The sequence below is a fragment of the Pinus tabuliformis genome, chromosome 2_1, assembly GCF_031772625.1.
Source record: "Pinus tabuliformis cultivar Carrire ecotype Pingquan chromosome 2_1, CPIR1, whole genome shotgun sequence".
Taxonomy (NCBI): domain Eukaryota; kingdom Viridiplantae; phylum Streptophyta; class Pinopsida; order Pinales; family Pinaceae; genus Pinus; species Pinus tabuliformis.
In genome coordinates, this window is record NC_142299.1 from 1474917 (window position 1) to 1496311 (window position 21395).

The 21395-nt window shown below is 37.9% G+C and overlaps 1 pseudogene; it reads left to right on the forward strand.

Annotated features, from left to right (window-relative positions):
• Window positions 1-5460: 5460 nt before the first annotated feature.
• LOC149198393 (cysteine-rich receptor-like protein kinase 44) overlaps window positions 5461-21395 on the forward strand; it is a 30599-nt pseudogene continuing 14664 nt past the window's right edge.

The following is a 21395-nucleotide window of genomic DNA, read 5'->3' on the forward strand; positions in this document are numbered from 1 at the left end:
GCAAGAGTGACATGTCCATCATGGAGGTGTAAGACAAACAAGCGGGCCAACTCTCTATGATGCTAAATCTGAGAGAGCCTCTCACAAAACTGATAGCATGACATGTACTGGAAACAACTCAGTGCCAAAGGACAAGCCTGTAACTCTGCCAATGAAGTAGGCTCCTCCCTCTTATGGTGACCTCCCTTACCCCCTCTACGAGGCCTCCTCTATTCCTCAATCTCTGTAGATGATGAATGGTCATCACCTTGCTCATAAGTCTCGGTATCTGACATGGTTTTGGAGCAAGGTGGGCAAACTGAAGGACAAATTGAACTTCTACCTCTGCCTGCAAAAGTACTGAACTCTATGCTGTTTCAAGGGGAAAAACATGAGGGGAATGTTAGGGGAGGGAACTTCTTAACAAGGAATGGGAATATAAGATAATAACAGGGAATTTTCAAGGGAAACTTTACAAATTGTCATGCATATAGGAACAATTTTAACATTGGGAAATCATTTGCAAAGAACATCTCATATGGGACAAAACATGTATGATAATGAACATGTAAGGGGATACATATATCAATAGGGGCATGGGGACACCATACACCAAATTTTCTTGTAGGAGTTCATGTGTGTCATAAGGCAAATTTTGCTCTTTTTTCTGTTCTTAAGGAGTACATGCACATTAAGGAGTACATACACATTATTTTCACATCAAGGGAAAGTGTTCATGTACAAGGGGATGTCAAGGGTATATAGGGGTTATGTACATGCCTTTAGATATACAGCACATTAAATTCACATGACTCTCTTCTTTCTTTACAAATGTATCTTTTCTTTTTGTTTTATTTTTTGCATGTGTATGGTAGAGGGAATTAGGGTTTTGAGTGCTTGTGAGAGGGGTAGGGTTTATAGCTTAGGGATGGGGGAAAAAATCAACATTTTATGTACAAATCAAATGGGACAGAGATGCAAGCATGACTATGAATGAAAGAGGGGAAGAAGGAAGGGATCAAATGGGACAAAAACACTTGAAACAGTCACAAAACCCTAGCATTTCACAAACATTAGCAAACAGCCACATTAATCCATTCATTTGCAAATTTAGAAGATAAAATCATGACACACATCATTATTTTCACCACCAATATCAACAACCATGGATTGAGTGCCTACCTCGACCGATTGAGTAAATTTGAAGAGGAGTAAGGGAATTTGTTTGAAGTTTTGGAAGCTGGCAGCTGAACGGGTCGCGCACAGCCCTGGACGGGTCGCGCACAGCCCAACGGGTCGCGCCCGTTATGTTTTTGCACTGCCGGAGACTGCTGGACGGGTCGCGCACCGCCCAACAGGTCGCGCACGAGCCTGGACGGGTCGCGCACCTGCAAACTGCCCGAAACCCTTGGAATTTCGCCTCCTTCGCCTTTCACTCTCTCACAATCTCACTTGCAAGCTTGAAATGCATAATAAGAGTGAAAGGAGGGAACATCACCTTTTATAATCTCACTTTGAAAAAATTTCATCCAAAAACCCACTTTATAAAGTCTATTTTGACACTTTTAAAAAACACTGATTTTCTTGGTTTCCTTTATCCTGAAGTTGACTTTTTGAGTGCTTTGACCTGATTCTTTTTGCAGGGAGATCATCTGAAGGACTGTAGCAAGGGGACCAGGGTTGTTGCTGCCTTTTTGAAGACTTCTTGGAAACTTATTCTTTTTACAAAATTTATCATGACCTTGGCTTTAAAAACAGGGTTTTTAAATCCAAGGTTAAAAATGAACTATACATGATGAAAATTTCAAAGGAACATGTTTACCATCCTTCCTCTGGCTTGCTGGTCACTCAAGGACTTTCAGAGACATGACCTTGCTAAGACAACTGACCAAAACCCTAGACCTGGAATTTTGACATTAAGACCAAACAAGAGCAGCTTGACAAACTCAATGACCTGATATGACCTGATCCAGCAAAGCCAAGAGGGATATAAATAGACCAGCTCCTCCATCAGGGTTATGGCATGCCTAACGGGATGCAAATTTTGACACTGATGAGACACCTACTAATGCAAATGCAAAGAGTTTTGATCACTGATGGAGGGCTTTCAAGACCGACACTAACACCTTCAAAAACCTCTTTAACAATATCTACACAACTCATCATTCGATAAACATATTATTAATGTGATAAAGCTATACTAATGATATTAATTATCTTAGTTGTACAAAATATTAAGAAATATTGGTTCTACACTATACCATTATATAATCAATGAATAGAAAACAATATTCAAGAACATAATAGATTTATACACCAATGCACATGGGTAAATCCATTGTTCCTTCCATTACTTTAACATAAGCAAAACAGGCGCAACGTGCTACGATGAAAGTTATTAAAAACTCAGCTCACCAACCTTCAATATATACTCATGACACAATACAACAATTATTACATTGTAAGAAAAAACACCCTTAACTCTACTACAAACTTCTTTCTTTGCACATAGGTTGGAAAATAGCTACAAGCACACAAACGACTACCCTATAGAATTATAATCACTGTAATAGAAAAGCACAATCTCAACAACTCTTCCTTCTCCTTTAGCTAACCCTCGAACTATCTCAGGCAAGTCCTATTATTGATCCTTCATAGCTTCTCAGTCCTCCTTAGTGCGCTTCTCTTCCCTAGTTCCTTCATTTTGCAAATATCTCCAACTTCCTTTACCACTACAACCTTCCTCTCCTTCACGCATCATCCCAAAAATCCTTACTACAAAATTTATTCACACGCATCCTCGCTTGATGGATGTCTCCATCCTCTTCGTGTGGTGCCTCTATGCCATGTATCTCCCTTCTGCACCAATCCTACTATTGTGCATTGGATAGTTGACTCGTGCACTAGTCTATCCTATGCAGACCCCTGTACTAACACTTCAAAAAAATTCAGAAAAAATTTAGCCTCCCACACTAGGTGACAAAAGGTGACTAAGAAACCTAGGATCATCTCAGTTTTATGAACATCAGTTCTAAGACAGAGGACTTGGGCATTTATAGAAAATGATATGTTTGGCATATAATCAAATGACATGATGGGGTAGGGAGGATGCCTAGAAGGGGAAACTACTCCTTTAACATTTGCATTGATCATCTTTTCTCTTATCTCTAGAGAGAGATCCTTCCACTACTCTTCTAGTGACTCTTTGTCCAACATTTGGATGGTTGTCCTATGTGGAAATGACAACATATATGCAATGGCATTTAGTGTTATTTTGATGACTTCCTTTTCTCCTTGAGAAGAGATGATAACTCTTTGATTTAGCAACTATGTGCTGACACTCTCGAATATCATCTACGAGAAGTCATACACTTGTGCAAGCACTGGTAGGACCAAGTTTTATTCAGATAGCTTGTTGTGGTTTCTTATATCAAAGATACTCTATACCAATTAGATATCCTTTCTCACATTATAAGTAGTGATGACAGGGTCCCAAACATTGGCATCCTAATCACTTGGAACTTGTGGTGTTGCCATTGGAAATGTGGGATTTGCTGAAAAGAGATTAGTTGACTAAGATGGAGTAAGGACAAAAATGAGATTCGCGAGTAAGATTTAGTATCCAATGAATAAGTGCCACATGTATAAACAAGCTTGATCGGTGAGGTGGAAGAAAACTAACTCAAGATGAAGAGTTCAATCTGTTGCAAAGGGAACAAGTGAAAGCATCCTCCGACTTGCTAAGGGTGAGTTAATGAGTGATCGAGACATCATCCCAAATTCCACCACTAATATTAAAATTTTGAGCTGTAAACACAATTTTCTCCTTAGAAATTAATATATATGAGCTATGGAGCAGCTCAACATTGACTAAATAGATGCGTCTGCGCTCGAGTTGCCTTAAATATATATATTATTTTTCTCAATGGTAAATTAGTCAAGCGTTAGCTCTACGGGTAAAAACAATTTTCTCCTTTGAAATTAATATATATGAGCTGTGGAGCAGCTCAAAATTGACTAAATAGTTGTGTCTGCGTTAGAGTCGCCGTAAATATATATATTTTTTCTTAATGGTAAATTAGTCAAGCATTAGCTCTATGGATAAACACAGTTTTCTCCTTACAACTCAGCGTTGACTAAATATCTACGTATGCGTTCGAGTCACCTTAAATATATATATATATATATATATATATATATATATATATCTATATATATATATATATATATATATATATATTTTTTTTTTTTTTTTTTTTTCAATGTGGTTCACGTGCACCCGTGGTCAGGGGGTACAGGCTACGTCCACGGAGATATCTAGGGCTGATCTCTAGGATCACACCCCTCGACCATCACAGACCTAACCCAAGGGCTTCGGGTAGAATCGACCCTGTGACCTCCCGTTTTGGCGAGGCACGACTTGACCAGTTGGGCTAACCCTTGGGGCTACATATATATATATATATATATATATATATATATATATATATATATATATATATATATATATATGTATTTTTTTTTCTCAATGATAAACTAGTCTGCGTCTGCGTTAGCTCTAGATGTTGAAATCAGAGAAATCAAAATAACAACTAGGGCATCCCACATTTCCATAAATATTTTAAATTAGAACCGCAAAGACTTGGACTTGGACTTGGACTTTGGAAATTATTGAAAGTCATGATAAGATGAGCTTGGAAAGTTGGACGGGTGCATTAGTGAAAAGCATCATAGCAGGGAACCAGAAATGGCGCAGCTTGACCAGGGGTACTCCAAAGTCATCATTTTAGGTGAGCGATGGGTGAATTTGGCGAAGCATCATAGATATAGTTTCCATTAAATATTGCAATTACAAAGACTTGGACTTGGAAGTTGCTGATCATTCAAAGTCGTCGAGTTACATGACAAAGATGAATCACATTATAGCACGGAACCACAGACGGTACAGCTTGACAAGTGGTACTCAAAATTCATCATTTTGGATGAGCGATGCATTCGGCGAAGCATCAGAGGTACAGTTTCTATTCAATTCAGTGAAACATCAAAGATATGGCTTCCATCAGTTTATTTGTTTTGCATTTTTTCATAATATTGATTCTGGGCACTGTGGGCAGACATACTGATCTCATCAATGCAAACAGAAATTTCAAATCCTAGGGAAAGTTAAAAACATGGTGCATGCTTCTATCCATTAAGCCTACGTATCTGTGCAGAGTAAATTAGGGTTTTGAGGAGCATTAATATTGGTGCATTCTTGCGCTCAAGGCTCTCCACTCTTCGTTGGCCATGTCAATCCTGCATGATAAAGTCTCATGGTCGACTCTGCTCGTGAGCCAAACTATTAAAATATTCGGTGGAATGGTAGTTCTTTTGATGATCAATATTCCTCATTCATAGATTTGCCAGGCACAACTGTTTACGTGCCACCACAATGTTAACTATACAAAAGGCACTACATTTGAGGCAAATCTAAATACAGTCATGAATAGTCTTATCAAAGATACATTACAAACAGGGTTTAACACATCTGTGTATGGCCAAAATCCTGACCAAGTATATGGCCTCCTTCAATGTCGAGGAGACGCAACAGTCGAGCAGTGCTACAATTGTTCACAAGAGGCAAACACTACACTTCGACAAAATTGTGGGAATGCCCGCGGTGGTTTAATTTGGTTTACTTTCTGCTTTTTACGTTACGAGAACTATAATTTCATCGGACAATTGGATACTAATGATGCATGGTATACTTACATTGGGAATGTCACAAGCGCTAATCTCTTTAATCAGGCTCTTGATGGACTATTCACCAAGTTGTTATCTGAAGCAACTTCCGGATCTAAATTATATGCCTCTGGAACAACCAGAGACTCTTTGTTTCGAGAGATTTACGCTACGGTCCAGTGCACCAGAGATATATCTACTGATAACTGCTCATCATGTCTATCGGGACAAATATGTTATATTTTTTCAACTTATAGTGGAAGTCAAGGAGCTCAATCTTTAATGGGAAGCTACAAAGTTCGCTATGAAATATATAGTTTCTTTAAGTTGATTTCATCACCACACCCTACGGAAGTTCTAGTTAATATGCCAGTGGCTAATACACGACAGAATCATAGCAGACCATCCAGTAGTAGTACACAGAACGACAAGTCTTCAAACAAATTACCCATAATTTTAGGTGTTGCTGGCAGCTTGCTTTTGTTGTTATTGGTATGCGTGTTAACAATAGGGAGGATATTGATGTCTGTCATATTTCTAAATTCTTCTCAAGGTATTTGCATGAATTACTTATGAATACTAACGGTGCTTATGATTAGAACTAGGTTTAGATGGTATTCAATTTTGCAGCATAGGTCATGATGAAGCTATGTATTTTCGTTGTATAGGTCATGGGAAAGACGAGGAAGACACAACAATCGATGAGGATCGGCAAATTGCGTTTAACATGGAAGAACTTGTAGCTGCCATGGAAAATTTTCATGATAATAATAAGCTTGGGGAAGGTGGATTAGGGGCCCTATACAAGGTAACAATGAATAAGAAAGTTTCTCCTAGTTTATAGAATAGTACTGTCCGGCAGCTTTCACCGCACCTTTGACATTTTGGTTGAATTTTTCAGGGAACTGCTGAAGATGGAAAAGAAATAGTAGTGAAGAAGTTGTCCTTAAAATCTCTTCAAGGAAAAAAATAATTTCTAAATGAAGTTAAACTTGTGGCCAAAATTCAACATAGGAATCTTGTTAACATACTAGGATGTTGCACAGAGGGATCGGAAAGGTTGCTTGTTTATGAATACTTACCCAATAAAAGCCTCGATAAAATCCTATTCACCGAGTCACTTCCATTGACTTCCCCGCACCACTTTTCAAAAAACGCTGGTAATTTTCCAAGCGTAGCGACCACAATCAACGACGGACACGTGTCCTCAACAGTTTTGCCAATACCATTTTCCTCGACGCATAAAGTCCAGCAGAAAGGGACGTGCGATATTGACCGTCATCCGTCCGATTATTGAGGGCAAGATCAACGGTTATGGTAGCTCATAAGAGTGAGGGTACTTCACTATTGCCTGTCCCTGGATCTTTCGTGCAATATTGCAGCCAACCGTAATCTACGGTTAAAACAAAAAAATCGCCATGTTAAATGTAATTAATATAAACGTACTTCGGTTGGTAAATGTAGGTAAAACATTTATTTTTGTTTTAATTCACGGGTGTAATTTTTGTTTTCTTTTACAACATAAGTAAAGCAATATGTTATGCCCTGTTTTAAAATATATGCAATGTAATGAAATGAAGTGCAGCAGTGCTTATGTAAGTAACGCGAATGAAAGAAAAGTTTTTTTTTTACACACACAACAGTGTTAATACTTTGGAGGAGACAGAGTATTGTTTTGTAATGCAAAGTAGTGCAGACACAATAGAGTAAATTTGCAAGAAGAGACAGAGCTTTTTATGCACAACAGTGTTTTTTATTTTTCAGAGTAGACAGAGTAATTTAATTTTTTTTTGGAACTGCCTCTAAAGCAGTGTTGGTGAAATCCCGCTGTTTGAGGAAGATGTTTTGTAACAACAGTCTTGTTAATACAAAGTTTTTTTTTGGTGTGAAAAACTTTGTCCTCTAAAAACAATTTTTAGCTGTTTCCTGTGTTAAAAACAGAGCATTATTCTCTGTTCATCATTTGTTCTGGAATTATCAAAAATTCCCAACATGGTATTAGAGCTTGTCCAGGCTCTTTGAAGGTGACAAAGAAGCTGAAGGAAGGTTTTCTTGCTGTAGCAGCTTCTCCAGCAGAGTGAAGACTTAGTCAAGAAAGAATCAAAGGTATTTCTCAAGTTTTTTTTTGTGTAACTGTTGAGGACAATCAATTATTTTAATTACATAGTCAAGTATTTTGAAGCATAGTTAAGAGTGCAAGAATGGTTGGAGCCAGCACTAGCATGGGTATCTGTAATACTCAGCTCCCACAATTTAATAGGAAAAACTATGACTATTGGACAATAACGATGAGAGCCTTTCTTGCTTCCCAAGACTTATGGGAATTTGTTGAGGATGGTTTTGAAGAACTAGCAGATGAAGATGAGTTTAATAATTTGACTCAGGCAGAGAAAGAACTGCTGAAAGCTATAAGAAGAAGGATTCTAAAGCCCTCTACTTCTTGTATCAAGCAGTGCATGAGAGTGTGTTTCCAAGGATAGCAGCAGCCAAGACATCCAGAGAAGCATGGAAAACTCTCAAGATAGCCTATCAAGGCATGGAGAAAGTGAAGACAACAAAAATACAGTTGCTGAGGAGAGATTTTGAGAATCTATGCATGAAGGAGTCAGATAATATTGACTCATTATTCAAACAGGTGATTGGTCTGGTCACACAGATAAGGTCTCATGGAGAGATTCTTGAAGAAAGGAGGATTGTGGAGAAACTATTGAGGGTCCTACGCTCAAGGTTCGATGTGATTGTCACCACCATAGAAGAGACAAAGAATCTCACAAATTTCTCAGTTGATGAACTACATGCATCCCTAATAACACATGAGCAGAGATTGAGTAGAAATGAAAACTCATTTCTAGAGGATGCCTTTAAGACCCAGATTTTCTTTGGTAGAGGAAGAGGTCAAGGCGGAGGAAACAAGAGAGGAAGAGGCAGAAGCCAAAACAGAGGTGGAAGAAACAGTCCAGCAAATGCTCAAGGAAGAGGCAACAATCCAAATCAGAACCAAGGTTAAGGTAGCAGCCAACAAAGTGGACAACATCATGCTCAAGGACAAAGGTATGATACATCCAATGTCCAATGTCACTATTGTAAAAAAATATTGGCATTATGAAAATGAATGTAGGAAGAAGCAGCGTGATATGAGTAATAGAACTAGTGCAAATTTCACTAGAGAAAATATTAGCCAAGATAATCTGTTTTTAGCATATAATATGGCTGAAGCAAAGAGTGAATATGTATGGTTTCTAGACTCTGGTTGCAGTAACCATATGACAGGAAACATAGCCCTGTTTTCTATGTTAGATCAGAGTGTGAAGTCACAAGTCACACTAGGGACTGACAGTAAAGTTTCTGTTATGGGAAAAGGAGAAGTAAAAGTCTTAACAAATAAAGGTGAAAAGAAAACCATAGCAGATGTTTCTTATGTTCCTAGAATGAAATGTAACCTATTAAGTATTGGACAAATTGTTCAAAGGGGTACAATGTTTTCTTTATGGATGATGTATGCACCATCATGGATAAAACACCTAGAAAACAATGTATTGCTGAAGTGAAGATGACAAGGAACATGATGTTCCCTCTCAGAATGAAAGCAGACTTAAAAAATGGAGAAGAAATAACAACAGTGACACAAGAGGCTTTCCAAAGTGAGCCAAAAGATGAAAATTGGTTGTGGCACTTGAGATTTGGACATCTCAACTTTGGAGGTCTTAACTTGTTGCATAGAAAAGGAATGGTAAGAACATTACCATTGATAGATAAACCATACAGCCTTTGTGAAGGTTGTATCTTGAGGAAACGACACAGAGAAAGTTTTCCATCTAGGAAAAGAATAAAGGCAAAAGCACCCTTAGAAATTGTCCACTCAGATTTATGTGGACCGATGCAAACTCCACCATTTGCAAGCAGCCACTACATACTAACATTTATTGATGATTTTACTAGAAAAACTTGGGTTTATTTCCTGAAGAACAAAAGTGAAGTGTTTGAAAGATTTTGCAATTTCAAAGCACTTGTAGAAAACCAAAGTGGTCTGCATATCAAAGTTTTAAGAACTGATAGAGGAGGTGAGTATATCTCCAAAGAATTTCTACGTTTTTGTAGAGAAAATGGAATTCATAAACAGTTTACCACTAGGTACACTCCGCAGCAAAATGGAGTTGCCGAAAGGAAGAAGAGGACAATCATGGATATGGCGAGGAGTATGTTAAAGGCAAAGCATTTGCCAAACAATTGTTGGGATGAAGCTGTACATTGTGCAGTGTACATTTTGAATAGATGCCCTACAAAAGCAGTCATGAATAGAGTGTCGGAAGAAGCATGGAGTGGGACAAAGCAAGGAGTCACCCACATGAAAGTTTTTGGATGTGTAGCTTATGCACACATTCCAGATCAACTAAGGAAGAAGTTGGACAACAAAGGGGAGAAATGTATTTTTATTGGATATAGTGAGGAATCCAAAGGTTATAGGTTGTATAACCCATCCACCAAGAAGCTTATTATGAGTAGAGATGTTTAGTTCATTGAGGAGGAAGCTTGGGATGGAAGAATAGAGAAAACAGTGAATGTTAAAAACTCTTTGTCACATGATGAAGATGATGAGGAGATGGCTGAAATACATCCCCAAACAGCAACACCAACACAAGGGCAGCAAAATACACCCTTAAGGAGAATTGAATGTGCTTCTCCAAGCACATCACAAGGAGGAAATTCAAGTGCTTCTTCAAGCACTTGTACACCAAATGAAAGAGGTAAGAAGTTCAGAAATTTAAGTGACATTTATAAACAAGAGGAAACAAATGAAGGTATGAATTCTTTGTTTGCTTTATATTTTCATATTGATGACCCTATTCATTTCGAAGAAGCAATTAAGGATATGAAATGGATACAACCTATGGATGAGGAGATCAATGCAATAGAAAGAAAAAAGACATGGGATTTAATTGAACTACCAAAAGGAAAAGAAGTCATTGGAGTTAAATGGGTCTATAAGACCAAGAGTAATGTTGAACGAAAAATAGAAAGACACAAGGCAAGACTTGTTGTCAAAAGGATATAAGCAGCAGTATGGGAGAGACTATGAGGAAACTTTCGCACCGGTTGCTAGAATGGAAACCGTGAGAGCAGTGTTGTCCATAGCAGCACAAAACAAGTGGAAATTTTACCAAATGGACGTGAAGTCAGCATTCCTAAATGGAGTATTAATGGAAAAGGTTTACATTGAACAACCTCTAGGCTATGAAAAGAAAGGCCAAGAGCACAAAGTGTGAAGATTGAAGAAAGCTCTTTATGGGCTGAAGCAAGCACCAAGAGCGTGGTACAGTAGAATAGATTCCTATATATTGGAAAATGGATTTGAAAAGTGTGAGGAGAACCCACCCTCAACATCAAAGAAAAGGATGGTAAAATACTAATTGTTGTATTATATGTTGATGATGCGATTTTCATAGGTAATGATGATTATCTTATTGAAAATTTCAAAATAGTCATGAAAGAAGAATTTGAAATGACTAACATGGGTTTGCTGAGATACTTCTTAGGAATAGGAGTAGAACAAAGTGGAAATGGGATTTTTATCTCACAAGCAAAATATGTTAATGAAGTGTTGGAAAGATTTAATGTGCAGGAGAGAAAAGCAGCAATCACTCCCACAGTGATGGGATTAAAACTCAGCAAAGAGGACAACAACAAGGATTTTGATCCTAGTTTGTACAAGAGCATAGTTGGAAGCCTCATGTATTTAACTGCAACTAGGCTGGATATAGTGCATGCTGTTAGTTTAATTTCCAGATTCATGAAGAGGCCAAAAGAAGCACATTGGCAGGCATCAAAAAGGATTCTGAGGTATGTTAAAGGTCCTAAAAGGTTTGGAATTTTATATACTGTTTCAGAATGTTCAGATTTAATTGGATACACTGATAGTGATTGGGCTAGAAGTGTAGATGATTAGAAAAGCATATCAGGCTATGTTTTTCACATGGGTTCAGAAGCCATTTCATGGGCTTCTAAAAAACAGCCTATTGTAGCGTTGTCTATAGCAGAGGCAGAATATGTGGCAACCACAACAGCAACATGTCAAGAAATTTGGATGAGAAGGATGTTAAGGAGTTTATGCCAAGAGCAAACAAAAGGAACTGTGATTTTTTGTGACAATATCTCAGCTATTTCATTATCCAAGAATTCTATGTTTCATAAGAGAACGAAACACATTGACACAAAGTTTCATTACATCAGGGAATTGGCAAACAATGGAGAAATTGTTTTAAAACATTGCAGAACTCACGAGCAGGTCGCTGATATTCTGACCAAACCATTGGGACAGAAAAGTTTGGAGTTTCTGAGGAAATGTCTAGGCATGACTAATAACCCAATAGTTGAAATTAAAGGGGAGTGTTGAAATGTACTTTCAACTGTTTCAGCAAAACTGCCAGACTTGCCCACACCGCTTTTCAATGAATGCTGGTAATTTTACAAGGGCAGCGATCACAATCAACGATGGACACGTGTCCTGAGCAGTTTTTCCAATACCATTTTCCCCGGCGCGTAAAGTTCAGTAGAAAGGGATGTGCGAGATTGATTGTCAGCCGCCCGATTATTGAGGGCAAGATCAACGGTTATGGTAGCTCATAAGAGTGAGGGTACTTCACTGTTGCCTGTCCTTGGATCTTCCCTGCGATATTGCAGCCAACCATAATCTACGTTAAAACAAAAAAATCACCATGTTAAATGTAATTAATATAAACGTACTTCGGTTGGTAAATGTAGGTAAAGCATTTATTTTGTTTTAATTCACGGGTGTAATTTTCTTTTACGACACAAGTAAAACAATATGTTATGCCCTATTTTAAAATATATGCAATGTAATGAAATGAAGTGCAACAACACGTATGTAAGTAGCATGAATGAAAGAAAAGTTTTTTTTTTTACACACACAACAGTGTTAATACTTTGGAAGAGACAGAGTATTGTTTTTTAATGCACAATAGTGCAGACACAACAGAGTAAATTTGCAAGCAGAGATAGAGCTTTTTATGCACAACAGTGTTTTTTATTTTTCAGAGGAGACAGAGTAATTTAATTTTTTTTAGAACTGCCTCTGAAGCAGTGTTGGTGAAATCCCTCTGTTGGAGGAAGATGTTTTGTAACAATAATCTTGTTAATCCAAAGTTTTTTTTTGGTGTGAAAAACGTTGTCCTCTGAAAACAATTTTTAGTTGTTTCCTGTGTTAAAAATAGAGCATTATTCTCTGTTCATCTTTTGTTCTGGAATTATCAGAAATTTCCAACACGTTCCATTTTGTATGTGAAAATACACATTAATATTCCAAAATATTTAGCTCGGTCATGATGAATAGTTAGCGTACCGCATCCATGTATACAGATCCAAACAAACGCAACCAGCTTGATTGGCTGAAACGTTACAACATTATAGTGGGAGTGGCCTGTGGGCTTCTCTATCTACACGAGGATTCTCAACTGTGGATTATTCATATGGATATTAAAGCAAGAAATATTTTGTTGGACGCAAATCTGAATCCTAAGGTAGCTGACTTCAGCTTAGCAAGACTTTTTCCTGAAGATGAGAGCCACGTCAGCGCAAGAGTTGTTGGAACTTAGTAATGTTTCAAAATAATCATCACAGACTGTCACAATTGATTAACAATGAGTGATGGATATGTTTTAATCTAGGCTATTGATTTCAAGAGGATTGATAGTATTATAAATTTACTTCATGACAATTTTGCTTTTGGGGATTTAGTTGCCTCGTTATGTTTTAACTTTCTACAGGAATACAATTTACTGTGCAAATAGCTTTCGTTTTAACGTCACTCAATTCTTAAGATTTCCCTCACTATATAATCTTTGAAATTGTAATTTTGATACACAACGGGTATATGGCACCAGAGTATGCTCTACAGGGGCAATTATCTGTAAAAGATGATGCCTATAGCTTTGGTGTTCTTCTCTTGGAAATTATTACAGGAAGAAAGAAAAATGTTTATAATCTATCACTTGAGATGCAGACGCTTTTAGAATGGGTGAGATGTTGGGAATTTCTGATAATTCCAAAACAAAAATGAACAGAGAATAATGCTATGTTTCTTAACACAGAGAAAACTAAAATTGTTTTTCTGAAGATAGAGTTTCACACATGCACAAAGAAACTTGTATTCATTAACAATAATGACTGTTACAAAAAAAAAGGTCTTCCTCTAATAGAGGGATTAACAGAAGAACGCTTCAGATTCAGTTCCAAAAAAATTTCACTCTGTCTCTTCTTGCAAATTTACACTGCTGTGTGTAAATTTTTTTTTACTTCTTACATTCACTGTTATGCATTACATTCCCTCTCTCATTTACGGTGCCCACCTGAATTTCATCCACGATTTTTTTTGTCTCCAGACTTCTCAACTTCACCTGCTAAAAAAAACCTAAAACTGCTCAAAAAACATAAACTAGACATACATTTTTTGTTAAAATTTTTATGACAAGACTAGAAATTAAAACAAGATATGGAGGGGCAGAGAGATAAATTTAATTTCTGAGATTTCTGGATATTGCGTGGTACATTCTCCATGTGCACAATAAACCTGGTATTTACTTTTTAACAACTCTGCCATGATTTTTTTGTGTTCTTAAATGTTTGATGTGTTGTAGGAGGAAATGTTTTATAGGCTGGAATGGAGATTGTACTCCTGCTCAAAATCTCATTTATATTCTTATCCTTGATCTGGAAAACAAAATCTGCACGGTGTAAGGAAAAATCTAGTTTTGATTTTTCTGTTTTAATGCTAAATTACTTTTGCGCACGGTCAAACCATAGAAGCTTTCAAGCCACACATTAATCGGACAGTTGTCGGTCAATATCTCATGGCCCTTTTTACTAAACTTTATGCGTCGGGGAAAGGTTGTTTTGGCAAACCGCTCAGGGCACGTGTCAGCCGATGAGTGTGATCACTGCCCCCAGAGAAATACCACCATTTCATGAAAAGCGGTGCGGGGAACTGGCGGTTTTCAAAAAAAAATACTTGCGGACGCTGTTTAACTGGTGCTGCAGTTGAAAGTAGCATTTCAACACTCCCCTTTTATTTCAACTGCTGGGTTATTAGTCATACCCAGACATTTCCTCAAAAACTCAAAACTTTTCTGCTCCAATGGTTTGGTTAGAATATCTGCAACCTGCTCCTGAGTTCTGCAGTGTACTAAAACAATTTAACCATTGTTTACCAATTCCCTGATGTAATGAAACTTTGTGTCAATGTGTTTCGTTTTCTTATGAAACACAAAATTCTTGGATAATGCAATAGCTAAGTTATTGTCACAAAAAATCACAGTTCATTTTGCTTGCTCTTGGCATAAACTCCTTAACATCCCTCCCATCCAAATTGCTTGACACGCTGTTGCTGTAGCTGCCACATATTCTGCCTCTGCTGTAGACAACGCTACAATAGGTTGTTTTTTTATAATCCCATGAAATGGCTCCTGAACCCATGTGAAAAACATAAGCAGATGTGCTTTTCTGATCATCTACACCTCTAGCCCAATCACTATTAGTGTATCGAGTTAAATCTAAACATTCTGAAGTAGTATATAAAATGCCAAACTTTTTAGTACCTTTAACATACCTCAGAATCCTTTTTGCTACCTGTTAATGTGCTTCTTTTGGCCTCTCCTTGAATCTGGAAATCAAACTAACAGCATGCATTATATCCAGCCTAGTTGCAGTCAAATACATGAGGCTGCCAACTATGCTCTTGTACAAACTAGGATCAAAATCCTTGCTGTTGTCCTCTTTGTTGAGTTTTAATCCCATCACTGTGGGAGTGATTGCTGCTTTGCTCTCCTGCATATTAAATCTTTCCAACACTTCATTAACATATTTCGCTTGTGAGATAAAAATCCCATTTCCATTTTGTTCTACTTCTATTCCTAAGAAATATCTCAGCAAACCCATGTCAGGCATTTCAAATTCTTCTTTCATGACTGTTTTGAAATTTTCAATAAGATAATCATCATTACCTGTGAAAATAACATCATCAACAGATAACACAGCAATTAGTATTTTACCATCCTTTTCTTTTATGTAGAGGGTGGGTTCTCCCTCACACTTTTCAAATCCATTTTTCAGTAGATAGGAATCTATCCTACTGTACCACGCTCTTGGTGCTTGCTTTAGCCCATAAAGAGGTTTCTTCAATTTGCACACTTTGTGCTCTTGGCCTTTCTTTTCATAGCCTAGAGGTTGTTCAATGTAAACCTCTTCCATTAACACTCCATTTAGGAATGCTGACTTCACGTCCATTTGGTAAACTTACCACTTGTTTTGTGCTACTATAGACAACACTGCTCTCACGGTTTCCATTCTAGCAACCGGTGTGAAAGTTTCCTCATAGTCTCTCCCATACTGCTGCTTATATCCTTTGACAACAAGTCTTGCCTTGTGTCTTTCTATTTGGCCTTAAGCATTACTCTTGGTCTTGTAGACCCATTTAACTCCAATGACTTATTTTCCTTTTGGCAGTTCAAATAAATCCCATGTCTTTTTTCTTTCTATGGCATTGATCTCCTCATCCATAGGTTCTATCCATTTCCTATCCTTAATTGCTTCTTCGAAATGAACAGGGTCATCAACATGACAATATAAAGCAAACAAAGAATTCATACCTTCATTTGTTGCCTCTTGTTCATAAATGTCACTTAAATTTCTGAATTTCTTATCTCTTTCATTTGGTGTACAAGTGCTTGAAGAAGCACTTGAATTTCCTCCTTGTGGTGTGCTTGGAGAAGCACATTCATTTCTCCTCAAGGGTGTCTCTTGCTGCCCTTGTGTTGGTGCTGCTATTTGGGGATGTATTTCAGCCATCTCCTCATTATCTTCATCATGTGACAAAGAGTTTTTAACATTCACTGTTTTCTCTATGCTTCCATCCCAATCTTCCTCCTCAATGAACTGAACATCTCTACTCACAATAAGCTTCTTGGTGGATGGGTTATACAACCTATAAGCGTTGGATTCCTCACTGTATCCAATGAAAATACATTTCTCCCCTTTGCTGTCCAACTTCTTCCTTAGTTGATCTAGAATGTGTGCATAAGCCACACATCCAAAAACTTTCATGTGGGTGACTCCTTGCTTTGTCCCACTCCAAGCTTCTTCCGACACTCTGTTCATGACTGCTTTTGTAGGGAATCTATTCAAAATGTACGCTGCACAATGCACAACTTCAGCCCAATAATCATTTGGCAAATGCTTTTCCTTTAACATACTCCTCGCCATATTCATGATTGTCCTATTCTTCCTTTCGGAAACTCTATTTTGCTACGGAGTGTACCTAGTGGTAAAATGCTTATGAATTCCATTTTCTCTACAAAACGTAGAAATTCTTTGGATATATACTCACCTCCTCTATCAGTTCTTAGAACTTTGATAAGCAGCCCACTTTGCTTTTCTACAAGTGCATTGAAATTGCAAAATCTTTCGAACACTTCACTTTTGTTCTTTAGGAAATAAACCCAAGTTTTTTCTAGTAAAATCATCAATAAATGTTAGTATACAGTGGCTGCTTGCAAGTGATGGAGTTTGCATCGGTCCACATAAATCTGAGTGGACAATCTCTAAGGGTGCTTTTGCCCTTATGCTTTTCCCAGATGGAAAACTTTCTCTGTATTATTTCCCCAAGATACAACCTTCACAAAGGCTATCTGGTTTCTCTATCATTGGTAATCCTCTGACCATTCCTTTTCTATTCAACAAGTTAAGACCTCCAAAGTTGAGATGTCCAAATCTCAAGTGCCACAACCAATTTTCATCTTTTGGTTCGCTTTGGAAAGCCTCTTGTGTCACTGCTGCTATTTCTTCTCCATTTTTAAATCTGCTTTCATTCTGAGAGGGAACATCCTGTTCCTTGTCATCTTCACTTCAACAATACATCGTTTGCTGGGTGTTTTATCCATAATGGTGCATACATCATTCATAAAGAAAAAATTGTACCCCTTTTGAATAAGCTGTCCAATACTTATGAGGTTACATTTCATTCCAGGAACATAATAAACATCTGCTATGGTTTTCTTTTCACCTTTCCTTGTTAAAACATTTACTTCTCCTTTTCCCATAACAGAAGCTTTACTATTAGTCCCTAGTGTAACTTGTGACTTCACACTCTGATCTAACATAGAAAACAGGGCTATGTTTCCTGTCATATGGTTACTGCAACCGGAGTCTAGAAACCATATATCTTCACTCTTTGCTGCAGCCATATTATAGGCTAAAAACACATTATCTTGGCTGATATTTTCTCTAGTGAAATTTGCACTAGTTCTATTGCTCATATCATGCTGTTTCTTCCTACATTCATTTGCATAATTCCCATTATTTTTACAATAGTGACATTGGACATTGGATTTATCATACCTTTGTCCTTGAGCATGATGTTGTCCACTTTGTTGGCTGCTGCCTTGGCCTTGGTTCTGATTTGGATTCCCGTCTCTTCCTTGAGAATTTGCTGGACTGTTTCTTCCACCTCTGTTTTGTCTTCTGCCTCTTCCTCTCTTGTTTCCTCTGCTGTTATAGCTCCAAATCTCACTCTTATGGTTTGTGATGCTGCACTCATGGCCTAGGGCAACCCCTCCTTCCAGATCTGGTCCTAAAATTTAAAAAACAGTGTTTTATTCCCTATACGCGACATTGCCCTGAGTTAAACACGTGTACACGCGGGTCTGTGTATACCCAACCCGCGTGTATGTATTAAAACACTTAAAAAAATAATAAATTCCTTATTTTCGGGCGGAGATCGCGGGTTTTACCTGCTGGATCACCTGTTAGTGCCCGTGGCCCAACTGTTCCCAACCAACTCCTAACTAAAAAACTACTTTGGAAATGGTATAAAAAGACATCAAAGGGAAGGCCAAAGGGAGAGAAAGAGGAGAGCAAGATTATTATGCTGAGATTTTCCCCTTAGACCAGGTCTGAAGTCCTTGGTGCTTTCTGCACTTCCCCCATTTTGCATAGGAAACCCTTGTTTCCATGTGTATTGGTGATCATTCATCCTTGATATCATCATTGAGTAAGACTTGGATGGAGCTCTTGTTGGAGGCTTGAGGCTGGAACGAATCCGGGAGGAAGCTTTGCATGGAGCCTGCTGAAGGTGTTCAGGTGATATCTTTCCGTTATATGTACTTTATTTGCCTTTATATATAAAGAAACACGTCTTTATTCCCGAAACAATCCTTCTTTATGCTTATGATATTCTTGTTTTGAATTCTTATGCAAGTGGTTACTTAAAGATTTTTATAACTAACTTTATAGCATAAAGATGGTTTATACATAAGTATTTGTACATGTACTGTTGTGTTCTTTGATTTGTTTATCTTACAGGTCAAAGGAAGAAGAAGGGAACTCCAAGATGGGTTTGGACCCTAAAGGCCTTCTCGAACATAGGACCTTAGGTACGTCCCCTTAACATTAGAATTTGCTTAAAAGTAAAGATGATGGTTGTGTGTGTGTTTCTTTGAATAAGCAATTTTCAGTCTGGTAGAGTCTTAGCCCAAAGGACCCTAGGGGTACTTTCCCTTCAGCAGTAATTGGCGACTCCGCTGGGGACAACACTCTTGTTGTTCCTAGTTTGGGTAGTCTTCAAGCCAATCAAGGCTCAGCCCCTCTGTTTGTTGGCTCTGACTGTCCGATCTGTTCTTGAACTCCAAGCTTTTCTAGTTTTTTAGTCTGTGTTTTTTATTTTTCTTGAAAGACTTCAGATACGCTCTTTTTCTGGATTACAGAAGCATATATACGCAAGTTTCACTAAGCGAACCCGCGTATACGCAGGTTTCCTTAGTTACAGTAGCGTGTACACGCATTCTGCACATAATTGCAAGTGCGTATATTACATAATTTTCAAGATTTATAAATTTTCTTGTTGCTGAATGTTTGTCTGGTGGTTTGGGTCAGTTTCAAGCAGTCATTTTCCAGTAACAGTCCTCTGTTTAATAGGGGGCATCTTGTTCTGAACTCTCTCTAGTCATAAGGAGTACTAGTCTTGTTTTCGTTGATTTCAAGCGTCATTGATTCTTGACACACAAGATTTCTGGTTAAGAATCTTGACTGCTCTGTTTTGGCAGAATAGGAAGATTGGATTTCAACCTTTGTGTTCATTTTTTTGATTACCCTTTTGTTTTCTTAACGAAACCATTTTTGTGACCATTTGCTCCTTCGTTTCGGGAAAGTTGTTTGTTATCATTTTCTTGAAACTTGTCCTTTGATCTGTTGGACTTTCATTGCTGCTTCTGATTGTCAAAAGCGATTTCAAACACATTTATTTTTGTTGAGTTTTCATCATTTGAAAGGTGTCAATTCACAAAAGTGTTTGGTTGCCTACTTATCAATCATTGGTGTCAGTATTTTTGAGAGCTTTTCGTTGAAAAAGACTTTTCGGTTTGATTGAAAGAAAATATTTTGAAAGCTTTGGGTTTCGCTTTCTTAAACTTGCTTTTCATTTGATTTCCCTTTTTGCGAAGTGAAAGTGCTTTGTTTTTATCTTAAAACTTGTTTTTATTGTTTGGACGAAATGATTGGTAACATATCATCTTCTATCTAAGCATTTTAGTGGCAAGACAAAATTTGGTAAAGCAGCAACTTTCCTTCTTTGTTTTTAGAAGTAGTCTTTAAATCTTGCATCCACATATAGTTCTTGCATTAGGATAGATTTGCATCTCTTTTTAGGCATATTTAGTTTTGTTAGTTTTTGTGAGTGTGGAGTCTGAAAAGAAAAAGAAAATTTGTTTATATTAGAAGTACCTCTGAACCTCATAGAAATTTCTCTTCATCGAAAACAAAAAGTGCATGTGCATGTAGCTAAGTTTTATTAATTTCTTTTGCGTCCATAAAAACACCACAAGTTTCATCTCCATTACCTTGTGACTTAAAGAACAGCCTAATAAAATCAAGCGCTAAATTAAAATCCACTAGAAATTTTTGTTTTAGTCAGTTACACCAACAAGTTTAGGATTTTAGGGCCTTGGATTAGGCGAGTGGAGAGTTAACTCTCCAAGGCCACATAAAACGTCAAACATAAGAGTCTGATTAACGAGAGTAAATCCAATAGCGTTAGGAAGACTAGGAAAGCTCCAGATCTGGGAGTTAAGCACGAGGGTCTGTGAAGACAGGGAAGAGAGATACCCCCTCTCCTACTTGTCCGAACTTACCTCACGACTGTTCCGCCTGGCTTCTGCGACGAGTTGGTACCCATAGTTGCCTCTCCTAGGGATCTGCATAGGTGGATGCGGAGGGGAATCCAGTGGCACCTGAGGTCGACGTTGTATCACTCTCAACAGTACTACCGGAGGGCACCCTTGCGAAGCTTGGGGGCTTGCACCGGCGCAGGCTGTTGTTAGGAGGTCAGCGTAACTTCCTCTGATACCTTCGCTGATAGGACTGGGCCCTCATCATCCCAGACTATCTTCGGAAGGCCCCTTGATTCACTTTCTCGTATTTTGGTGTCCGGTCCTAATCACCCGGAGGGGAAATACGTGGAAGTTGTTTGACTGGCTGTAATCTTTAGGGACTTTATAGTGTGTGCTCTGTGCTCCTAGTTGGCCTAGCTTTTAATTTTTTGAGTCTTTAGTTAGATCATAACAAAAAATTCAAAGTGGCTGACCGGTCTCCAAGACGGTCTCGAAGACTTCGTGGTCTCTCGCCACCTAGTTTAG